Source organism: Chrysemys picta, chromosome 6 (assembly GCF_011386835.1).
Source record: "Chrysemys picta bellii isolate R12L10 chromosome 6, ASM1138683v2, whole genome shotgun sequence".
NCBI classification, from domain to species: Eukaryota; Metazoa; Chordata; order Testudines; family Emydidae; genus Chrysemys; species Chrysemys picta.
The window spans coordinates 31225911-31245710 of record NC_088796.1 but is presented as its reverse complement, the minus strand read 5'-3'; positions in this window follow the sequence as shown (position 1 = coordinate 31245710).

The following is a 19800-nucleotide window of genomic DNA, read 5'->3' as shown; positions in this document are numbered from 1 at the left end:
GGTCTTTTTCCTTAGTAGGTACAATTAATTTAGAACCCACAAGGCACATGAGTAGTTAGGATTATTCCTTCTAATGCCCATTACCTTGCATTTGTCAACATTTAATTTCATCTGACATCATGATGACCAGTCACCTAACTTTATTAGGTTCCTGTAGAGTTCCCCACAGTCTTGATAACCCTAAGTAATTTGATATTATCTGCAACTATTGCCTTTATAAGAGCTAAATGTTATTAGCCTAAGGAACTCTTAATTTCTTTTCCTGTCTGCTGCTATATTTGTTAAAAACCAAACCAGACTATACTACACCATTTTTTCATGTTTCTTTTCCCACATTCATGACCATATTACCAGAAAGCTACTAGCTGGTGTGTGTATGTATTTTGACCTATTTTGGAGACTCTCCTTTAGATCAAGTGACAGGGCTCTGTGTTTTTGGAGAACGAGATGCTGAGTTATATTCTTATTGCCATTCTGAAGTTCTGAGTGATCATGATGTGCAGCACTGTGACAGCTGTGAAGTTCCAAGGTGGCCAGGGATTCATTTCAGAATAATCAGCACATAGCAATGAACATCACAAGCTGCTCTGGCACCACACTGTAATTCATAGTGTAGGGGTGTATTGTAGCATAGAATAATCAAAACCATATTTGCTGTAAGGTATAATGATTAATCAATTCAGCCTGCCACTTTAAAAAGGCATGAAGCAATTATGGACTGTGAACTCCAGGAGTTAGTTAACAGAATTCAAAGGGTTGATGAAGCTTAGTTTGTAGTCACAGCAGGTGGGATTAATACTCTTCAAAAATACTATTGATACAGCATTAAATATAGTCATCTTAGCAGAATCTTGCTGCTCCTATTATTACTGTTCTTCCTACAGCTGTTATTCAATAGGCAGCGTCTCATGAGCAATAAAACCTTGCACTGATGGTTACTCGGGAAGGAAATATTTGTCGTCCAGGATATGGGCAATTATTTTCTCATTCCACTCTAAACTGCTATGGAAAATTTGGGAAACTTTTTTAATACTGTGCATGTTTATACAAATAAGAAGAGAAAGATGAAAAGTAGAAGGCTATTCATAATTTAAAACAGTTCCTTTACCTAGAAAACCACTCTCATTTGACATATGAACAAACTAATCTTTGAGTTTCTCTCAAAAAAACAGGCACTCCTTTGACATGAGAGTAGGAGAAAATAATGGAAGAATCAAAAAGAAACTCTTCCTGGTCTCAAAATTGTCTAAAGCTTTAATGGACAAAATGCATTAGAGGAACGTTAGTCTGTTGAATTATTTATGTTGACTTTTAGTTGTTTTTGATATGGTGTCTGAGTGTCTCTGTTTTACTCTTTATGCCCCATCTAACATACTTCTTCAGAGGATAAGACTATAGCTGAGGGAGAATAAAAAGAAATTAATATCAAAACCTCTGCCCATACTACTCATTAGTAATCTTCAATTTTATCCCATTATAGTATGATGTAGAGAAATCCTATCTCTGAATCACTGAAAAGCATATTTGCTCCGTTTTATCCATGAGACACTGTACTCTACTAATACAGGACTAATTTATGCCTTTGGGCTATGCAGCTGTGGAAGGAATTGTGACTTCAGACAACGGTGAGAGACAAGGGGCTGAATACATGACATTCACTACTGTGAGGAAGTGGATGTGTGGGGAGTGAGCAAAGCCCACCTCCCAAACACATCAGCCACCAAAGCCAGTTGGAAGGGATTGAGCAAGAGTCCAGGTTACTCTTGGTGTTATGATAGCTTCCAATTCAGGGGTGCACAAGACAATATTTGGGAACTGAGAGAACAATACTTTTCAGAAATGCTCTATGGGAGAGTACAGCCTTAACGTTGCATAATGTTAGTTCTCTCTTCTTGTGCTTGAACAGAGAACATGGTGTCAGAAGTGAGTTAGCTTCTAGATTCATAGAGATTAAGGCCATAAGGGACCAGTAAATCATCTAGTCTGACCTCTTGCATCTCATTACACCTCACCTAGTCACCCTTGTATTGAGTCCAATAACTTGTGCTTGATTAAAGCATAACTTGTGTTTGGCTAAAGTATATCTTCCAGACAAGCAAGACAGTCCTGACTTAAAGGCAACAAGAGATGGAGACTCCATCCAGTGCTGGATTTAGGGGCAGGCGACCCAAGTGGTTACCTGGGGTGCCAGGCTTGGGGGACGCCAGGCTTGGGGTGCTGTAAGGTATACAAAATAAATGGAGGGGGTTGCCGAAGATGCTTCTTGCCTGGGCACCATTTGGTCTAGTGCTGGCCCTGACTCCACCACTCCTCTTGGTAGTTTGTTTCAATGGTTAATCATCCTCACCATCAATAATTTTTGTCTACCTTCTAATTTGAATTTGTCTGGCTTCAGCTTCTGGCTACTGATTCTTGTTATGACTTTCTCTACTCAACTAAAGAACCTTTTCCTATCTAATATTTTCACCCCAGGAAGATTGTTATACACTAATCAACTCAACTCTCTATCTTCTTTTTGATAAGCTAAACAGATTGAACCCTTTGAGTCTCTCAATGTAAGACTTTTTCTCTAGTCCTTAAATGTGGACACCATAACTAACTGTACACAGTACTCCAGTATCAGTCTCACCAATGCCATATGACTTACTTAACTTATGACTTTGTATCCCATGTGGAACATAGAGCCTTCACCACTGCCTTCTATGATGATCTCTTGCTGCGGTCTTAGCTTCTTCCCATGTCATTATAATAGCATTCAGTTATGCATTTCTACGTTGTTCTTGGTCTACCTCTTCACCTCTTGCCCTCTGGGTTCCAGTCCAGTGCCTGTTTTGTTATACCATTCGGTTCTTTCCTTCATATGTGTCCTAGCCATCTCCATTTTCATTCCATAATTTCCTGATCTATCAGTTTTGTTTTGTTCTCCAAACAGTATTGATTTCTGATTTTTTTCCTGATATTCAGGATTTGTCTAAGACGGGTGTTTATAAAAACTTGGAATTTAGATAAGGTTTTGATAAGTCTCTAAGTTTCAGTCCCATATAGCAAAACAGACTTTACAATCATGTTAAATATTCGAAGTTAAGTTCAGAGGGCCAGGTTTCTGCTCCTCCAGATCAGCTTTGGGGATGCGAAGGAATGTCTGGCTGTCACTATTCTGGCTTTAACATCTTCATCTGTTCCACTTGTTTGGCTTATGATGCTGCCAAGATATGCAAAGTGTCAGACCTCTTCTATGTCTAACCCAGACTTTAACCTGTCTGGTCATTCAGTGACAGACCTGCGGGTGGCTATATTACAACAGAAAAACTTCAAAAACAGACTCCAACGAGAGACTGCTGAGCTAGAATTGATATGCAAACTAGACACAATCAACTCCGGTTTGAATAAGGACTGGGAATGGCTGAGCCATTACAAACATTGAATCTATCTCCCCTTGTAAGTATTCTCACACTTCTTATCAAACTGTCTGTACTGGGCTAGCTTGATTATCACTTCAAAAGTTTTTTTTCTCTTAATTAATTGGCCTCTCAGAGTTGGTAAGACAACTCCCACCTGTTTATGCTCTCTGTATGTGTGTATATATATCTCCTCAATATATGTTCCATTCTATATGCATCCGAAGAAGTGGGCTGTAGTCCACGAAAGCTTATGCTCTAATAAATTTGTTAGTCTCTAAGGTGCCACAAGTACTCCTGTTCTTCTTTTAACCCAGAAAGTGTTATTGATGTTTCTTGTTGTGCATTGATTCTCATTGTTTTAGATTCCTTTGTTGATTTTCAGCCCTACTAACTGTGCATTGGTATGAAGATGATTTGTTTTAGCTTGCCTTGAATATGGAAAAGCAGGTTGATGTCATCTACAAAGATGACATCTTCTTCTAGTTTCTGTCTGTAAGTCCATTGTATACCCCTTGGTTGTTCTGTAGTATCTCATTACCCAATCCATTACTAGTAGGGAAATCATGGGGGTGACATAAGACATCCCTGTTTGATGCAGATAGTTACCTCAAAGTCTAATCTGTTCACTGTTATGTATTTCTTGGCATGACATTTTTTTCATGGAAGCTCTGAATAATCATCACAAATTTCTGGGGGATCCCATAATAGTATAACAACTTCCATAAGATTGTTTTATCCATGTGTCAAAGGCTTTATGGAAATCACTTTTTAACGTATTGATTGCCTTCTTTTCTTCTTCTATTCTAACGATAAGTCCTAATTCAACATCCAGATATTGTCCTTCCTGTATGGCTGGGGATTGACTACTGGCTTGCCATTCATTAGTTGCTTAAATACTGCCTCCATATAATTATTCTGATGTCTTCATGGTTAAAATAACCTTCATTGTCTTGAATGGTCAGTTGGTGTTCTTCCCAACAACTGTCTAGTGATGTTGCACAGTCTCTTCATCTGTTGCCATTTTGTCTATAAAATCTCATTTGCCTTTCCTGGCACTCGTTTTGACCTTTTTTTGTGGAATATTCCTCTTGGAGTCACTGCTTCTGTGTTCTTGCTTGAGTTAATTTATTTAATTTTACATCTTTCTTCTATTTTTGGTCATGTATCCTCAGACAAACTCTTCTTCCTCAATCCCAGCACTTCTTTTGTAGGTTTTGTTGAAAATTTCCTTTACGCATTTCCATTTGCCTTCTACTGTTGCATTATCTTAATCTTTAAGTGCCTGGTAACTGTTTGCTAATGCAATTCTAAACTCTTATTGTGTTATCTGTTTTAGCTTGGTGGTTTTATAATGTGGGCATCTCAGTTGTTTGGTTCTCATTTTTGTTCTTATTTTTATTCTAAATATAGTTACTACTAATGCATGGTCCATTCCTGCATCTGCACCATTCCTGATACATACATCCTCTAAAGTTAGTTTCCATTTGCTCCAAATTGTAATGTGATCAGTTTGGTTCCCTGTTCTGAGGTCTAGTAACCTCCAATTTATCTTGTGCTAGGACAGTGAGGGAAAATAGTTCCTCCAATGAGCAGGTCATTCATTCTACAGAAATTACCAAACATTTCACAATTTTTGTTCATTTCACGAAAGGCCTGTTTCCCCATAATTAGGCCCCTGCCAGTATGTTTCTCCCCACATTAGCATTCATGTCTCCAGTTACTAACTGGACATCCCTTTTAGGGACCTTGTCAACTATTCTCTGTCCATTAAAGTTTAATTTTTTCTCTCTTGGATAGCTTGATTTGTTAGTGCATAGCATTGAATAATGGAAACTTGCTGGAACTTCAATGTAAATTGTGCTGTTATAATCCTTTCTGAAATTGATACCAATTCTATCAGGCTTTTAGCTACCATCCTTGAGAGTATCTGACCTAATTCCATGTCTACGTATGTCACTGGTGTTCAGTAGCCCAGAAGATAGTAGGTTGTGTCCAGTTGACAAATTATTTGTTCTGACGTTACCCATCTCATTTCACTTTGACCTAGTATATCTAGGCCATTTCTTTGGTTACTTGGCCCATTTTACCAGACTCATAGTGTCTGCATGTTCCATGTATCAATTTTAGTTATAGATTTAGGAGAGAATAAATTTATCCCTGGAGTAGCTTCCTTATGGGTTTGGCCACTTCCTATCATGCCTTTACTCGGTCTAACTGAGTTGAATTGAATCGAGTTGGGATTGTTGAGCTGAACAGTAGTTTAGGTTTCCCATGTACTGTCTTTTCATGTATTGGGAAGGCTTGTGTGATCCCATGACCCTGAGAGCTATGCTGACAGGAATATAACTGGTAGGGCCACTCATGCCAGAAGTGTAGGAGCCAGACCAAAGGTAGTCAACTGGTCCTTCTGGTAGGGGGTTGGAAGTGGGCTAATGACCTACCTCCTGTACATAAGTAAGTAAGTAAATAAATAAATAAATAAATAAAAATAAACAAAGGTGTTACAGGAACCTACCTATGTCATATACAGAGGTACAAAACGCCCCCCTACTCCTGCCTTTAATACATCCAAAGATCACATTACCACTTTTTGCTACATCATCACACTGGAACTCATGTTCAGTTGCTTGTCCAGTACATCTCCTTTAAAAAAAACAAACTTTCAGATTCACTGTGTACCAGACCAGTCCCCAATTCTGTAATTTTGGGGGTCATCCCACTTTCCCTTTTTAGATATTGGCACAACATTAGCACTCTTCCAGTCTTATGGAATTTTACCTGTATTTCAAGTTTAATTAAAAATGCACATTAGTGGTCCAGAGATCTCCTCAGCCAATTCTTTTAGGACTCTTGGGCGCAAGTTGTCCAGGGCTCCTGATTTAAAATTGTTTATCCCTAGTATATGTTGTCTAATCTCCTCCTCAGTTACTAATGGACTGGAAAGTACTTCATTCTCATATGATATGAGTACATCTTCCTGCTTCTTTTCATATACACTACAGAAATATGTATGGAACACTTCTACCTTTTCTGCATAATTATTATGGGGGGAGGCATAGCTCAGTGGTTTGAGCATTGGCCTGTTAAACCCAGGGTTGTGAGTTCAATGCTTGAGGGGGCCATTTAGGGATCTGGGGCAAAATCAGTACTTGGTCCTGCTAGTGAAGGCAGGGGGCTGGACTCAATGACCTTTCAAGGTCCCTTCCAGTTCTAGGAGATGGGATATCTCCCTTAATTTATTTTTTTATCAATTTTATCATTTCCATCTAGTAATGGGCTTTATTCTGGTCCTAAAACATTTTTTAAACTTCTTTTTGTCCTTACCCCTGCCACCCATAAATTTTTCCCTGATGTATTTAGCATTCCTTATCAATTTTCTGTACTTCATAAATTTGCTAATTTATATCAATTGTTTTAATTTCCCCCTTTTTTCCATTTGTTATATAGTGTTTTATTTTTAAACATCCAATTCATGTCCTCACTTCACCACTGAACCAGGATGGGCTTTTAGACAAAGTTGTCTTCTTGTTTTCATAGAGTCAAATGTAAGAAGGCACCATTGTGATAATCTAGTTTGACCTCTTGTATAATTCAGGCCATAGACCTTCCCCTTACAGGTTAAATTTAGAAATCTTAAAATTTCTAATGATTGTACTTTTGTGGAATGTGCTCATAAATTGATGGGGTTTTGTCTAAAAAGTGGGTTATGGGAGCAAAAGCTTCTGGGAGTTTTGATAAATTTCTAGACTTAATTACTTTGGAACAATTATTAAACATTGCTGCTTTAATATTTTCAGGTGCTATCTGTGCTAGAGCACCAGATTCTGTTTTAAGGGCTGCAGCAATTGCTGATGCTTATCTGGAGAATAGAAATCATGAAAAGGCTAAACCCCAGTTTAAAAGGAATGAAGGGTTTAAAAGTAGGTCTAGGTCCAGTTCTTTTAGAAAAGCTCATGGGATTCCAGAACATAAAAACTCTTACCCTAAGGGGAAACAGGTTATATGCCATTTGTGTGGTACACCTGGCCACGTAAAGCCAGATTGGGGAGTTTTTCAGATTCAGACAAATACCACAATAATACTAATGCAATTACTTTAAGCATGGAAGGTAACCAAATAAACCACAGCACTGCTATCTTGTGTGCAAATGCTGTTACTGTGATTTCAGAAAGAGTTAGCTTCATGACTCATATTAATGCTAAGTATGGGAATAATAATAAGGAATCCATTAGCAGTGCAACAATTAATGGGAAAAGATGTTTGGCATGGAGGGAGACTGCAGCTGATATTACTTTAGTTAAAGCAAGTCTTGTCAGGGAGTAGAACTATTTACCAGATCAGAGTGTAGACATTGTGGCACTCTTTGAGTATTTAATGAAAGTGCCTTGGGCTAAAATCCACCTTAAGTGGAAGGGATTTGATGGTGTTATGGTGGTTGGTATAAGGGATTTGATTCCTGCCGATATTTTAATTGGAAATTATATTAAAGCTATGTTCAGTCAAGTTAATGTCATTTTCCCATCAGTGTACCTGTGTGATACAACTCTACCTGAATGCATAGAGTTAGATCTAAAGCAGGGGTCGGCAACCTTTGGCACGTGGCCCATCAGGGTAGTCTGCTGGCGGGCCTCGAGACATTTTGTTTACATTGACCGTCTGCAGGCATGGCTCCCCACAGCTCCCAGTGGCCTCAGTTCACCATTCCCTGCCAATGGGAGCTGTGGGAAGTGGCGGCCAGAATGTCCCTGCAGCCTGCAGCACTCCCGCAGCTCCCATTGGCCGGGAAAGGTGAACCGCTGCCACTGGGAGCTGCGGGGGGCTGTGCCTGTGGATGTAAACAAAATGTCTTGTGGCCCTCCAGCAGATTACCCTGATGGGCTGTGTGCCGAAGATTGCCGATCCCTGATCTAAAGAGTTCTTTTAAAAGAAAGGTAGGAAAGGTAAACCATAATGAGTATTACCCAAACAGCCACTAGGCTTGGCACCAGGGTTGCATGCCAGGGCTGATAATCTGAAGATCACAAGACCCTGTCAAAGGTTTGGTCCCACAGAGAGGAGGGGGAGAAACAGTCAGCCTGCCATGAGACTGACATCCAGATGGAAACTTAATGAAAGCCAGGATCTGCGGCAAGCAAGCTGTAAGTTGATGCCAAGGGAAAACAGAGGACACTAAGGGCTAGTCTACACTGGCAATGCTAAAGTGCTGCCGCTGCAGCACTTTAACATGCCTTGTGTGGTCTGTAAAAACTCTTACCCTAGTCTGTAAAAACCACCTCCACGAGGGGCGTAGAAGGGACAGCGCTGGTGCACTGTCTACACTGGCACTTTACAGCACTGAAACTTGCTGTGCTCAGGGGGATGCTTGTCTACACTGGTAATTTACAGCGCTGCAACTTTCTCACTCGAGTGTGAAAAAACACACCCCGGAGCGCTTTAGCATTGCCAGTGTAGACTAGCCCTTAGGGCTAAAACCTGTACCTTGGTGCTCAAAGGGGCATGCCAAGTATTGGTAGGACAATATGCATGTAGATCTCTGTTGTTTTAAATCCACTTTACTAAGCATTAGGTAAATCATACTTTGTTTGCTGCTTCCATGTCCCTGAATGCTGTTACTGTCCACAGTCTCCTGGAGGGGAAACTCTTGCAAGTGCCAAGCCCATTGGCACCTTGGAGGGAGGATGAAACTTGGAGACCCAGTTGATAGAGGTTGGATTGTGGGATCATACCCCAAAGAGAAATGGAGGCACAGGCCTGCCATTTGCAAGGGGTGAACTTGGGGAACTGGAAAAGGGTCTCAGAAAGGGCAGCCTACCCATAGACCATGACAGAAGGCATAAAGTCCAAATGTTGCACTGTCTTGGATCTTTCTCATGCTTGAACACAGAAAACCTGGGGCACTGCAGCCTCCACCCTTCAGCTTTCTCTGGACTGAGGCAAATAGATCATTTAAGCCAAAATATGTAAATATATTGTTTATATTTTATAGTTCTATTTTAATTTAATTTAATTTATTTACAGGGAGATAAAACATTCCAGCTAGGGGACTACTAATCAGTTCAGTTGGTGTTTCTCAGCGAGCTAGTCCTGCATGGTGAATATGCTTCTTTTCAATTTAAAATACAAAAGATATCAATACAAATTAATTACATCCTCAGAATATATTTCCTTTCTCCTAGCAGACGATTTCTACATTAACTTAAATAAATTGTAGACTACTTATAGATTGAACCTTAATGTTAATACTTGTTCCTCTTTATTTTGTCTCCTGCACTTTCCACAACTGAAATATTATGGCAGGGATCAGCAACCTTTGGCCCGTGGCCCGTAAGGGAAATCTGCTAGCGGGCTGGGATGGTTTGTTTACCTGCAGAGTCCACAGGTTTCTGCCAATCGTAGCTCCCGCAGTCCCTATTGGCCCTGAATGGCAAACTGTGGCCAGTCGGAGCTGCGATTGGCTGAACCTGTGGACTCTGCAGGTAAACAAACCGTCCCGGCCCACCAGCGGATTTCCCTGACGGGCCATGTGCCAAAGGTTGCCAATCCCTAATCTATGAGCTAAGACACATGGCGTAATCAGATTTCATCTTATGCTGTTACTCATGTTATAACAAATTATTTTCTTTCTTCTGAAAGAACACAATAGTTGCCTCACAAGAATATTTCATGTATAGTGTGTGTATGTACTTGTGCATTTACCTGTATCCTTGAAAGGTGCAGAACTGTATATTACAAGAAAAAACATAAACCTATTAAATAAATGGCTTTCAGACTTTAACACTAGATTTTCTCATTTACCACAATTAAAAAAATAAAATAAAATAAGTCAATGAGAGCACCATCCAACTGTCTTATTTCCTATATTTGATGGTTGTAGGCTGGTTTAAAGGGTTAGAATATATACTTAATAATGAATACCTATGCAATGGGATCATCATTTTTAATTATGTAAAGTATTTGCATCTCATTACATTACTAATTTTTAATTTAGTTCCACTTATAAAAATCACAGTATTAGATCGGCTGTCTTACTTACTACATAAGAGGCACATGCTTTGTTTTCCAACTTCTCAGAATAGCTTTAATTTCCATCCAAAGTTTTTCTTTATAAAGATAACAACAATACTTCAGATAACATCTGCATTTCTTTCTGTGTCAGTGGGATACTATGACAAACCCTCTATATTGCATTGGCTTCTAATGTTGTCATTACCTTTAAAAATGGTATCATCCAAATATTTAATTGGTTCTCCTTTTTGGTATTAAGTTCTTTCATTATAGCTCTAAGACATGTGTATACCATTGTACTGTATGCATTATTTAATACTGAATTGGCAGAGTTTATTATGTTCTTTGTCTGATATTATGTTGTTGTGTTATTGTCTCATCTGGCCTTGGCCTTAAAAAAACCAAACAGGTTAGAATAAGGTAGTGGCTGCATTTAAAAGAGTGTTCTATGTTTTCAGAACCACATATATTGTATTGTCAGGGGTTCTTAGCCTTTTCTTTACTGTGTGACTGCCAAAACATTCAGCTACTTTAAACTGATCCGATTCAGATGTGAACCTGAATCTTCTCTGGCACTTCTTTCAGAGTAGCAGCCGTGTTAGTCTGTATCCACAAAAAGAACAGGAGTACTTGTGGCACCTTAGAGACTAACAAATTTATTAGAGCATAAGCTTTCGTGGACTACAGCCCACTTCTTCGGATGCGCATAAGCTTTCGTGGACTACAGCCCACTTCTTCGGATGCATCCGAAGAAGTGGGCTGTAGTCCACGAAAGCTTATGCTCTAATAAATTTGTTAGTCTCTAAGGTGCCACAAGTACTCCTGTTCTTCTGGCACTTCTGTGTTCCTTCAAAGGAGGTACCATGGGAATTGGTGAAATGGTTTATAGAATTTCTGGCATGTGAAGCACACCCAGATGCAAGTTCATAGAAGCAAAGGGTTTATGTGAAACTAGAAACAGGGAATTGAAACTGGAAAACAGCCTCCTAATCAATGGCTGGGGACCCTCATGGAGGTTGTGAGCCAGTACCTGACGACTCCTATAAAATACCGGTATATACATCAAATATATTTTAATATGTAGGTTTTGTTAGTGATTAAACACACCAACCCATTACATCTAAATGATATTTAATTATAGTAACCTGCTCATTACAGTGACAGTAATTCTCACTAGCTCCCAATAAAATCTCTTGCAATCATCTTGTAGGCCGGATTTTGAAGCAGGCCAGATGTGGCCAAATATATTTTTTTGTCTTTTCTGTACTACTAATAAAGAAAATTCATTTACCTACAAATTGCCCTAAAAAGTTCCCCCTTCTGAAATATTGGGCTTTGATTTATTAGTGTAAGCCTTTCTTTATTTAAAAGATGTGGATTGGATCCTCTGCTGGAGTAAATTGATGTAGTTCCATTGAAGTCAATGGAAATGTACTGATGTACTTCAGTGCAGGGTCTGGCCACTTATTTTTAGTCCCATCCGAGAGTCATATTCAAAGCTACTGACTATTCAATTACCTTGATTTGTCATCCCCCTTCCCTCCTCCCCCGTGCTGAGCTTATTTATGCAAGAAGTAATGATAGTGCTGTAGTGAGGCTTTCATTTTAGATCTAAAAGGTACTTTTATTAGAGCAGCTATATAACTGCTCTCTACGGTATTGCAAGCATCAGCTAAAGTATCAAGAAACTATGCTGGCATCATGCTTTTTAATCACATTATTTGGACCAAATAGAACTTTGCATACAAGTTAAAATAAGTAGACACAATTCTGTTCCTGGATTCCTTCTGAAGTTAATGGGGGTTGTTCCCATGTATCTGAAGGATCACTTGAGCTTAACATGTCAGAATATAAAGAACAGGTCAGATCCTCATCTGGTGCAAATACGGAAAACTCCATTGACTTCAGTGAATCTAAGCTGATTTGCAGCAGTTTAAATGTTAGAATTACACATACATCAATAAAATAGGCTTGAGTAAGCTCCAATGATTATGCTTAGAGCTAGGTTTTGTCACAGAAAATGCTACAAAAACATCTTATGAATGAGTCATGGCAAATTATGGTTAAATCACAGATTTTGTGACTCATTGATTTTTACATTGTTTCATCCCACCCACTGTTTTAGCTGGATCCTTTTCATCCTTCTACATGAGAACAGGCATGACAAGTGTCTTCCCCCCTATTTCAGAGGTGACAGGAGCAGGAGCAGAGGGTCTATTCACCAACTTCCACCCCCTCCAAAGAGCCAAGGAGGGGGAGCGGCCACATCCTTAGGGAGAAAAGAGGTGGCCTTTCCTGGCACCTGCAGAGAATCAAAGGAGTGGGATGAAGCCCAGGATGTTCCAGAAAAGTAGAAAGCCACAGTGTGGAGGTGACAGAACAATCCTAATTATAGCATATTAGCTTTGCCATGATTTCTTTGGTAGGCCTTGGCTGAATTCAGCAATACCACTGATTTAGCAAATAGTGTAGCTGTATCAGTGCTGACTACCAAGTGAATACAAGGGCATGGAGTAATAAGTTAACAGGTGTTAACCTCCATTTTGAACCCTTTCCCTAATATAAACAATTGGGCCCTCATATGGAGGTGACTTATCTGTGCCCAGTAAGGCTTTCCCCTGCAACTGTTCTCTATTCCTAATCTCTACACTTTCTGCCTGAGTTTTGGGAGATGGAATCCTGTCTAATCATGGATAGAGGTTAAATAATTGTGCTGTTAGTTTCCCCTCAACTCTCTGTCAGTACACAGCCCTTTAGTGATGTATGATGAGCATATTAAAAACATCTGCCCCAACATTAGAAAACCAGATTCCATCTACCGGATAAAGAACTGGACAATTGCAGTAAATCCTCTCATGCCTGACCACATTCCCTTTGATGATGAATATAATTTTTCTCATCTTAATTAATAATGCCCTCCCGTGACATATGATCTACCCTGTCAGCTCCCCACTAAGCTTATCAAGGAAGCATTTCAGACCAAACTAACACTATACTTTGGTAACCCTGCTTTGACTGTAAAGAAACCCTATTTATCCTGATGAGCAAATTAATCTTAGTTTTAATTACCAAATCATCTCCTGCAAATGAATAATCAAAATCTGCAGCTGGCCTAAACGTCATCTCATAGAGCAGTAGCAAACTGATGAGCAGATTTCACAGCATCTCTTGTGCTCTTTGCTGGCACAAGATGCCTTAATGTACATCAGTTGAAATGTATTCATTCAAAACATTATTCATTAGTATAAGATCATGGATACACTGAGTTTTCTTCAAAAGCAAAAGGATAGAATATCAAAGTTTTATCCCAGAATACTTGAGTCCAGTACAAAGCAGGACAACCCAAAAACAAACAAACCAAAAAAAGTCAATAAATTCACCATTTCTGTTTTTTTTATATTGAAAAGACTTCTAAAAACTACAGATTAAAAATTTCTTAATCCCAAATTCCTGTATGTCAATGCCTTCCACCTGATTAGAGGTATAATTCCTAAAGTCTGTCTCTTGTAGACACACTTAGCTCTAAATTAATAAATATGGACCATATTGTACTATTGATTTTTTTGAAAGCACAACTCCATATTGATTTTAATTGGGAGTTGTGGTTTAAAAAAAGAGATGACACAATATGACCCCAAATAAATGATCATTCTTCACATGCTAGTCTGCTTTTCCTCTGTCTCCTAAATCTGACCTAAGCTGACTCTTTCAAATGAACAGAGTGATTTTGGTTTTCTGTTGGTTTCTGATTAATATTAAATTTGGCAATAATTGTGACACAGCAGGGGAAAAAACTCAAATTTGTGAGTTTATAATAAATTGTCCATAGAGATTAACTGCGCCCAATCTATGATAACTTTCAAGAACATTTGTGTTATCTTAAGTAGAATGCCATATAAGTTGCCTGGTGGTTTGGAAGAAGACAACATGCTTAGTTTCTTGAGTAAGGGATTGAGTGATTAACATCTGGAACAAACTACCAAGGGAATTGGGAAGTGGTGGATTCTCCACCTCCTGATGCCTTCAGATCAACACTGGATACCTTTTTGGAAGTTATGCTTTAGTCAACCTCAATAGAGAGGTAAGTGGGTGAACTTTAATGGCCTGTGATATACAGGAAGTCAGATTAGATGATCTAGTGGTCCCTTCTGGCCTTAAACTCTATTAATCAATGAAAATGAAAACATTTAACTATATGAAAGTATAAGATATAGTATTTTTATGATGAAATATAAATGCTTCTCTTTATTGTTTTATATTAGATAAGGAATAAAACATGACCTTAGTGCTAAATTTAGCCTCTCCTTGTTTGGTACAACTGCAGAGGGAAGAAAGAGAGAGCCACAAAACTTCATATAATCACCACTGCTTGAAGTCTAGCACTCAAGGAAGTGCTGTGAGAGTTGCCTAACCAACAGGGCAGTCCATGCACCACTCTCCCCAATGTGCTTGGTCTTCAGGACAAGACACAACAACAGCTAAATCATCTGCTGCCATCAACATCAAGTAGATGTATGAAGAACAGAACAGTTCAGCTGAGCTGAGCAGCAGAGCCCCACGGTGCACTACTCTGGAACGCACTATGGAATTCTACCCTACCAGGTAATAGTTCCTTAGTAGAGAACTAACCTGGCTGCATATTTGATTCTCCTTGTGGGCTATTTTGCTAGTGCCAGGACATGATTTGTCTCACAATGTACCATCTAAAATAGGAATACAATACAAAAGAAATGAGCTTTATTTATCTTCCTATAGCATCTTACAACCACAGATCTCAAAAGTGCTTTATAAACAAGCTAATTATGCCTGTCGCCCATTATCCTCATTTTAAACAGGGGGGAGGGGGGAAATGAGGTACAAACCACTTAGAAGACTTGCACAGGATTATCCAGGAAGTCTGTGGCACAGCCAAGGATTAGATCCAGATCACAGATAGAACCCATATGCTTACAAAGCAAATTACTGTTATTTAAATCCTCACACGCGCACACCTGAGACATCACACACAAAGAAAAGATTCCACTGAAATGAATGTGTGGGGAAGAAAAATCTGTTCATTTTTAAAAGCCCTTAATGTATTCATAAACCTCTTCTAGGACTTTGTTTAGCCATAGTAGGTGTTCTACGTAAATCAACACATTAAATAATTAAATTCCCCATATAAAGTATTCCACATTTGCTCTCTGCAAGAGATTTCATTTTGCACAAGCCTAGTCATGTTTGTACTTAATTTACTATATTTGTCAAAAGAAGTAGCAAAGCTAAATTATCTCTTCTGCATGGTGGACTTGAAAGAAATGAATGGTAACAGTGTAATCAAAGATGAAATAAGAGAGCACAGGAAAATTAAACAACTGCGGAGAAGAAGTATTTTTTTTAAAAAAACAGGAGAAATAAGGAAGTGCTCCAGCGGAAAAGACAAGAAAGTTGGGAAGTGGGAAAGCATGATATTTTGATGTAAAACACATTTAGCCAACAAAGAACCATTACAAAGAAGAAATGTGGATGACAGATGTAATTATGTATGAGCAAGACATGCATTATAAACAGAGTTACAGCTAGAGCTGGTAAAAAAAAAAATCCCCATCAGAAAATGACATTTTATCAAAACCAAACCATACCAAGCCAAAATATAGCAAAATAACAGATTCGCTCTCGCCTGGTGGTTAGGGCACTGGCCTCGGACCTATAATGACCCTCATTCAAATCTCTGCTCTGTTTTAAGGTAAGTTGGGGTGAAAAGTTCTCAGAATTAGGCAGAGCAAGGACTTGAGCTAGGCTATCCCACAACCCAGCCAGCATCCTAACCACCAGGTTATGGAGAGTGATTTCTCTTTCCTCCGCCCCCACCACCATACAGACAAGAGGTTAAACTCATTCTGAGGGGTCTCATTATTTTCAAAACATGGATGACCCTTAAAATGGTTTTAGTGACCAGTGAATGTAAAAAATTGAACTGGATTTACTCTTTACAGTATTAGGCATAACGAGAGCAATATAGTCTTGTATGTATCTGTTGGTATACCCGACTTAGGCATCATTTTGCTAGATGCTGCACAGACATAGAAGTAGAAACAGTCCCTTGCTGGAAGAGTCAAGAAATAGTAGTAAACACAGCAGGAGAGAGAATAAACGCTGATTTTGGACCCAATCCATTCATTGCCGCAGGAGCTGAGGATGCTCAGCCTTTTGCAGGATCAGAGCCTTAATAACTATTTGCTTGAGCTCATGCATTTTTCTCTTCCTGTAGCATTTTATGGATTTTTCTGACTTTAAGTCTTCATGAGATCCCATACTGTAGCACAGTAAATACTAATATGTTAGTGCTAACCAAGGTAAGTGTCAGCTAGTGATGGAAAATCCAGTCATTGATACCTCTCACATTCATAGTCCCCGATCCTGTAAACATTTAAGCACGTGCTTTATTTTAAGCATGTAAATAGTCCTATATAAAGCTAACCTTAAGCACAGGAGTAGCCCCATTAAAAACATGACTTTGTGCAGGATCAGAACCTTAGAGCATATTTTTCACCAGATAGGACAAAACAGGATTAGGGACTATTGTTGTTGGAGTTTGGGAAACACATAATAAAACTGTGCTGAGTTAACTAAACCTCTGATCTGAGTATGTTCAGAAGCCATTGAGAGTCGCTGCTCAACATATGGCAAGAGTTCACCCTTTTTACCATTTAACAATATAGCAAATGACCTTGCTTCAGGTTATGCCAGATAGGACTCTGTGGTTGACTGCTCTGGAAACTGCGTAAGCACATCAGCTTGGAAAAAGGGCCGGCTAAGGGGAGATAAGACTGAGGTCTATAAAATCATGACTGATGTAGAGAAAGTAGATAAGAAAGTGTTGTTTACTACTTCTCATAACACAAGAACTAGGGGTCACCAAATGGGTCACAAATAGGCAGCAGGTTTAAACCAAATAAAAGGAAGTATTTCTTCACACAACGCACAATCAACCTCTAGAACTCCTTGCCAGAGGATGTTGTGAAGGCCAAGACCATAACAGAGTTCAAAAAAGAACTAGATAAATTCATGGAGGATAGGTCCATCAATGGCTATTAGCCAGGATGGGCAGGGATGGTGTCCCTAGCCTCTATTTGCCAGAAGCTGGGAATGAGCAAGAGGGGATGGATCACTTGATGATTACCTGTTCTGTTCATTCCCTCTGGGGCACCTGGCACTGGCCACTGTCGGAAGACAGGATACTGGGATAGATGGACCTTTGGTCTGACCCAGTAGAGCCATTCTTATGTTCTTATCTGGCACTGGATCAGAGTTCCATTTTGGGGATTGAAATGATAATTTAAAAATTTAATTTTTAGTGAAAACAATTAAAAGTCAAAATTGAAACAAAATATTTTGAAATCAAAACAAAACATTTGATGGCTACTATATGATTTATTTTCAGTTTGCAAAAAAAATTGAGATTTTAAGTTTTAATCTTGATTTGTGACAGGAAAATTTTCTGAAATCTTGAAAATTCTCATAGGAGAGGATAAGGATTTTCTACTCAGCTCTAATATATGCCTGCTTTTCATGACTATGAGTAGTTCACACACATGCAATGATGCTGGAGCTTTGTTGTAAGAACATATATAGGATGGGTGGGGGGAGATCTGTCTCATCTTTATTGCATCTTTCCTAATAGCAGTTAACTCACATTTACATCAATAGCTCCTCCCTGCTTCCTCATCACCTTAATTCTATAATCTAGGGATGTTACTGGTACCTCATTAGGTGCTGCTGATGAACAATATATCAATGCCTGTAAAACATTCACAGACCCTGCCATGCAAGGAATTGGGTCAGTGGGTCTAAGAATTTAACTCAGCAACCAGGCTTTTTGCATAGGTGAGTGGAATGACACCACCACTGAAAGCATGTCAGGCCCTGATACTGAATTGTGTATTATTTGTAGAGTAGAATTGCAGGTACAGTAGAGTTATAGGTGTAGTAAAACCTTGTTAATTTTCATGAATGACTGGGAGACCAACTGCAGATCACCAAATGTTTGTAAAATAGTTAGCAAGCAAACCAACATGATTTAAAAAAATGACGGGAACACTGAATCACACAATGTACTTAGTTCTTTATTTTGATCAGTTTGGTTTGGCTTTAAATATTAGTGACAATGCCACATATTTTATTAATAGATCCATTGCATTATACTTAGCACCATTAGGTCCCAATTCAGCAAAGTACGTAAGAATGCACATAAATAACTGCTGAATTGGTGCCTAATTAGGCTAAATATAACTACAAGTGGGTGGGAAATGGTTTTCCCATTCCACAAGAAGTTTTGAGATTTAAAAACAATAACAAAAAACACTCCCATCTCGAGCTGGAACAAAAAATTAAAATCTGGAATTTTTTTGTGAACTGAAAATCCAAGAAAAAGTTTGGATGATGCCAACTAAAATGTTGTTTCAATTTTTATTTCTTAAATTACAGTGTAGTAATAAATGTGAGTTTGAAAATAAAATTGTTTCAACCCCAAAACCCAAATTTTTTCATCTTAAATGATGAAAATTTTGAAACTTAAAAAAAAAATTGAAATTCATCAAAGCCAACTGTCTTGTGAACAGTTTCATGTTGGTGAACTGGCATTTTCTTATGAAAAATATTTAGTGAAAAGATTCCTGACCAGCTCTAAATATAACACAACATAACACATTTCCTATAAATATGTGGCATCTTCATGAAGTCAATAGGACTAGTCACTTGTTTAAAGTCTAGCATCTTCTTAAGAGCTTTGTTGGCCTTAATGAAATCTTAGTAATCTGAGATCGTCTCAACAGCATTTGTTTACAAAATCTTTGTTGAGAAAAATGTGAGATTTTGAGCACTAATGGATTTAAGGATTACTGAAGTGAATTATCAAGTTTCTATTGCATTTTTTCCTCTTTGGGTAGCGTATTACAGTGTGTTTGGAATAAAAAAATAAAAACCCATTCTTTCTTTAAATAAAATAATTTATCACACCAAACATAAGCCATAAAACCTAAAGAAAACAAAACAAATACTTTCCTATGCTGCATAGTTCTCAGGGTGCAATACAGTGGAATGTTTGATCTGAGATATTAATAATCAAAAAGAATATTATAGCAGGCTTTAATGTGTCACTGGAAGTACTTTATTATTCAGACAAAATATAGGAAAACAATTAAAATTTAAACCAAGCTAAAATGAAGAGAGATGTGTTCTAGAATTGAGCACATATAATGCTACTGTTCCTTCAAATCGATGCTTGAGTAGAAGGGGAAAGTAGTGTTTAATTTTGCAAACTTTCATAATTTGTAACACTAGGAATTCTCAAAATTTTGAAGTACCAACACATGAACTAAAATAAGATTGAAAGCTGTCATTCTTTAAATTGAAA